Source organism: Sinocyclocheilus rhinocerous, unplaced genomic scaffold, assembly GCF_001515625.1.
Source record: "Sinocyclocheilus rhinocerous isolate Xijiao unplaced genomic scaffold, SAMN03320098_v1.1 scaffold601, whole genome shotgun sequence".
In the NCBI taxonomy this organism is placed as follows: Eukaryota; Metazoa; Chordata; class Actinopteri; order Cypriniformes; family Cyprinidae; genus Sinocyclocheilus; species Sinocyclocheilus rhinocerous.
In genome coordinates this window covers 1,198,757-1,204,528 of record NW_015656605.1, presented here as the reverse complement: position 1 = coordinate 1,204,528, position 5,772 = coordinate 1,198,757, and positions in this window count along the sequence as shown.

The window sequence follows — 5,772 nt, the reverse complement described above, 5'->3', positions numbered from 1 at the left end:
GCTTCACTCTCCGGAACGGACTCAGGGGCTTCACTCTCCGGAACGGACTCAGGAGCTTCACTCTCCGGAACGGACTCAGGGGCTTCACTCTCCGGAACGGACTCAGGAGCTTCACTCTCCGGAACGGACTCAGGGGCTTCACTCTCCGGAACGGACTCAGGGGCTTCACTCTCCGGAACGGACTCAGGGGCTTCACTCTCCGGAACGGACTCAGGGGCTTCACTCTCCGGAACGGACTCAGGAGCTTCACTCTCCGGAACGGACTCAGGGGCTTCACTCTCCGGAACGGACTCAGGGGCTTCACTCTCCGGAACGGACTCAGGGGCTTCACTCTCCGGAATGGACTCAGGGGCTGGAGCCGGCACTGAACTGTGCTCAGGAGCTGGAGCCGATGTTAGGAATGGGGAAGGACTTGGTAGAGTGGAGACCTTCTTCATTGCCACCCGAGCTGACATAATTGGCGGTCTACTAATTTGGAAATTAGATCCATACTTATTGAAACAGCCTTCCTGGCCCTAGTTGTGGGAACCCAGAGGCTGACTCTGGGCTCTGGTAAAATGTTGACTGGGATGGCCTCTGGAAGTGATTTGACTGGAATGGAATCTGGATGGGTGTTGACTGGAACAGACTCTTGGGCAGGAGCAAACTCGTAGGTAGGTTTAGAATAAAGGGACTTTGACTTGGCTCGGCTGATTGATTTTATTTGGGTACTGGGCTATGAGACCTCACCAACCGTGAAGGGAGAGCCACACTACAAGCACCATATCCAAATAATTTTCCAAGCTGAAGTAAGAGTCACCTACTGGCATCCAAGGGACCCTGTGTGGGTCCAGCCCACTCCAAAAGAGATCCAACAATTGTTGGTCAATCCAAATTCAAAGGTGGCTATATTGCAGGAATTCCTCCACATAGAATTTGATTGCCTATCCATTTTGAAAGATAGAGCACAGTTTATCTTTTGCTGAGTCCATTTGAGAGTTCTACCCTTCTGTAACAAATAGAGAGATGAGAGATATCTGGACTCATGTGCGGGATTTATTTCAACACAAAGAAATTATTATAGAACACTTCCAGTACTTTATCACATTAAATCAGAACAAATCACAGATATCTCTCTCAACAGAGCACACAAAGACCAGCACTTCAGGTGAGTAAAACAGATAATTCTTGTCTAAGGAATCAACAGGAAAATAAAGAACAGCACTTAACTTAGTGTTTGGTCAGAAATACCACAGGAGAGATATTCCCCAGAGGTCTGATGTCCATATATGAGGCTAAACACTGATTGAATGGTAAACAAGTCCTTGAAAGCATGAGCTGAGTGATTAGATGATCGCTGTCAGGAATGACAATAAACACTCTGGAGAGTGTGCGCAGGTGGGAGCCAGGAAGGATTCCTGGAAATGTAGTGCTGAGGTGATATGAAGTAGCTGCTTACAGGAGAACAGTTCATATATCAACCTCTGTTGATGTAAACACAGAGTTCTCCTCCAAGACAAATAATTTCGGTTAGCCCGAAAGAGGAATAGCCCGTCAATATGCTAAGCTGAATCTGGCATGTTGTTATTAAGCCACATCTCAGTTAACAAAAGTACACAGCAGTTCCTCATTTCCTTATAGCTGCTCAATCGGAGTTGCAGTAAATCCATCTTGTTGTCAAGCGAGCGAACATTAGCCGCGAAGAGCGTTGGAAAAGTGGGTCTGTTATTAGCCTTTACTTCTGCCTTCACACACACCACTTTCTCCCTCCCCTTCACCGGTGTGTATTGCTCCTCCAGCTTACTGTCCTCAGGGGCCCTGGTCTGCCCAAAACGGCTTCTCTGGTTCAATCACTGTTTTGGGATTATTGAGTTGAAGAAGTTCAGATAAACTGTACTTCACTGTACAATTTTGTAGGACACTAACTGATAACTGAGAAGCCGCTGCACTGCTGTGCACCGCAAGTATTCTAAGTTGAATTCAAAAAATAAGACTGATTACACCTTGGCTAACAGCTAGTTGGTCTGACTAGCTCTTAAGACCCTGTCTTAACATAGAGGTTAAGCTTTGCAACTGGCCTGTGATTACTGTTACTTCCCAGCCAAAGCGATCACTAATCATAATGCAGTGTTTTATAGTAAGATAGCGCTCTTAAATCTCATGGCCATTTTATTCACAATTTTACCTTTTGAGTTTTCAAGTTCAGTGTTGGCACAGCTACGTGGCCGTGCCATTAAATTTTCTCTGAATTTGCTGTAAATTCTACTGTATACCTGGTCAGACAGCAGCAGCCAGAATAAAATTACAAAATAAAAATATAATTTCACAATACAGAAAGCAATCATACAATTATATATATATATATATATATATATATCTGTGTGTGTTTGTGTATACTGTATATATGTGTGTGTATAAATATATATATATATGCGCATATACATACAGTACATTTTTGGATGTTTGTTACAGTGTATTCTTTTTTCTCTGGGCAGTTCTCTTTCTGAGATCTTCACATAGCTTCTTTTTCATCTGTTATAGATAGTTTTCCATTATCAGGTATCCATTTCTTTTGATGCAACTGCAGAAATAAGTTGATTATGGGGAAATTATCACAAAAGGAGTTTGCTCTGAATCATATAATCCTCCGTAGGGTTGTGGAGACTGTGCAGTGTTTAGTCAGATTGTCTACATTTTAAGATATTTTGCACCACCCATAAATGTGATTGAATTCATTCATTTCATAAAGCAATTTATTTGTAGCATTTATATTCATTGACGTCCTATCTGCAGTTTGAATGTATCCATTTACAATGAATGAGGTGCGGAGGAGATGAATTGTTGAATAAAGCCGTTTTTTTTTTCTTTTGCACACAAAAAGTATTCTCGTAGCTTCGTATAATTGCGGATGAACCACTGATGTCACATGGATTATTTTACAGATCTCCTTGCTACGTTTCTGGACTTGGGAACATTTCAGTTGCGTTGCTGTCAATGCAGGGTCAGACAGCTCTCAGATTCCATCACAAATATCTTAATTTGTGTTCCGAAGATGAACGAAGGTCTTACGGGTTTGAAACGACATGAGGTTGAGTAATTAATGACAGAATTTTCCTTTTTGGGTGAACTAACCCTTTAAGCATGCCTCTTTTATTCAGTTATGTTCAGTCTTGAGCCTACTTTGCATGTATTATCTTTGCAAACACGCCAAGCCTTTTTGTGTCTTTGGACTTGCATTATGCCCACTTTTTGTTTCTTGTATTTTTCTGTTATAGTTTGGCAGGAGTTTTTGTTGTACTTTTGAACTTGCAATCTCTAGTAAAGCACTTTTTGATCAGTTATCTGTTATTCTTCTGCCGCTGGGTCCATCTGTTGCTTGCCATGTGCAAAAGCACAGTGGTAAAGCAGCAGTACAGTTGACTAGAAGAGCAGAGTTCGATCCCATCCCTAGACACCTGTCACATATATGCTGATCCAGATCTTGAGGGCATGCTTGGACCTGGCTGAAGGGCTGAGCCGGATCTGGGGGATTTGCAGGAGCATGGCTGGTTGGTCTCTGGACTAAGTGCAGATGAAGAGCTCTCCAGATGTAGAAGATGCAGATGTCACTGGTCCAGGCTTAACCCATGTCTAAGCAACCAGCCCTATAATTCATATAAGATCTATCGGGCAGCTCTAACGGCTGACAGACGTGTTTATCACCCAAAACAAGATCAAGCTTATTGTAAAATGAACAGGTGATCTGACTACAACCGCTTTGTTGCTTTGAGTGTTTAGCTTCTTTGCTCTGCGTTAAGGTTCTTCACTATGCGATCAACATGAATCTGTTATGACGCCTAAAGTTTGGCTTGCATGGAGCTGTCACCTCAATTACTTATTAGTCTTAAACCTCACTGTCGCTCCACTGTCAGTCCTCCAAAGAACTACCCGATAATACACGCCAGTGCAGAATTGTGACAAGTGTCTAGAATGGTGTAGAAGTGGCATTAGTTCTGTTATGACTGTTGAGACTGAGGCCGCACTGCAAACAACTGTATCTGGTTTAGGACCACATATGGAGTGTGGTTTGTGCTGTTCATACTGTTATGAGCAAAGAAAATCAGTTTCGGGCCACTTTTGCCTGCGGCCTGAATGCCTTTCAGTCTTTACAGTGACATGCACTGTATAAAGATCATAGATCACATGTCATTTTCAACACTCACAAAGTTGTATAGAGTTTTTGTCTACTGAAAGTGTTTTTTTTTCCAGTTGAACAGCTGGTATGTTGTTAAATTACAGTACAATCTATTGAACACACTGTGCTTCCATCCCTCACAGCCTCGTTTTCACTCCTGTCTAAATAATCAAATAAATAAATAAATGGTGCTAATCAGACTGAAGTCTATAACTCACCCACTTTTTTCACATTTCAAACTGTGGTGAGTACTAACTAGTCTTGGACCCTTCTCACTTTTTCAGGGTTCTCAGACGTGCTAGTCACCACAGATCAGTGTTAATTTCGTTGACGAATAATTTTCACCGAGGACAAGTTAATATCAAACCTATATAATGAGTTTGGAAATTTTGGAGAAATGCTTATTAAATGTACTGTAACTAAACCCATTAGATTTTAGCTGACTAAATTTACGGTAGATTTAGTCGACTAAAACTAAAAACAATTCAGATGACTAAAATATGACTAAAACTAAATGGCATTTTAGTCAAAAGTCTATGACTAAAACTAAATCAAAATTTGCTGTCAAAATTAACACAGATGGTAAACTTCTTCAGTGGTGAATGGGAGACCATGACAAATACAACATTTGTGTTTCCATTTGCTCCAACAGGAAAACTAAATCCACTATTGTGTTTCAATGACAGATTTATAGACAGAAATTAATTACAAAGATCGGAAGAGAAAATATATTTGACAGATTTACTTTCACTCCCTCAGCAGCAGCTGCATCAGAAACCCCTTCAGCAGGGTTTAGTAATTTAATACCATGGTAAGATAGCACAGAGTGTAGTAAATGTAAAGTTTTAAAACAGTAAAACATATTTTAAAAACTTAATTATTGTGGAAATGAGTCATAAAAGTAAAAAGGTTTGATGGCTGATGCTGAAGTCAGCACTCACACATGCCATACTGTAAACAGACCTTCTTTTGTGTTTACAGACATGACAAACATACAAGAACCAGTCACGTAAACGAGAATTTGCTGCCAAATCTGACTCGACAGCGTAACAATTTGTACTCGGTCAATAATAGAATTTTGTAGAATTTTGTTGTTTCTTCTTCTTCTTCTTTCTCTTAATAAACCTTTCATAGTGCAAGTTTAATACTATTAATTTTTCACTTAATCACAAGTAGCATATTTTCAGAAATGTAGTGTAATGAAAAGGAAGATGTTATGAATTAATTATAAGTTGTTCAGAATGAAACTGATCTAGCGTTTCAACCTGAGGTGGGTTAACAACAGCACTGATACTTAATCACTATTTTACTGATAACATGTGTCTTCTAAACTAGCAAAGTTTGAGACACAAGCGTTACAGATGTTGCAGCAAAAAGAGTTACAACCACTGAGCTCCAGGGCCCCTCTGAGGTTACACCTATGCTTCTGCACAATAACCCGCAAAACTTCCAATATTTTGTTATTGTTTCATTTGTAGATTATTAAAGAATACCTTTGTTCTAGTAATTGGATCTCTGTCTGTAGTGGCTTCGTTTGTAATGGACGTTTGCAGTAAACAAGCTTCAGTCCCCGCCACTTCCTGCTGCTGCCAGTCGCGGAAACACCAGTGTGTGTGTGT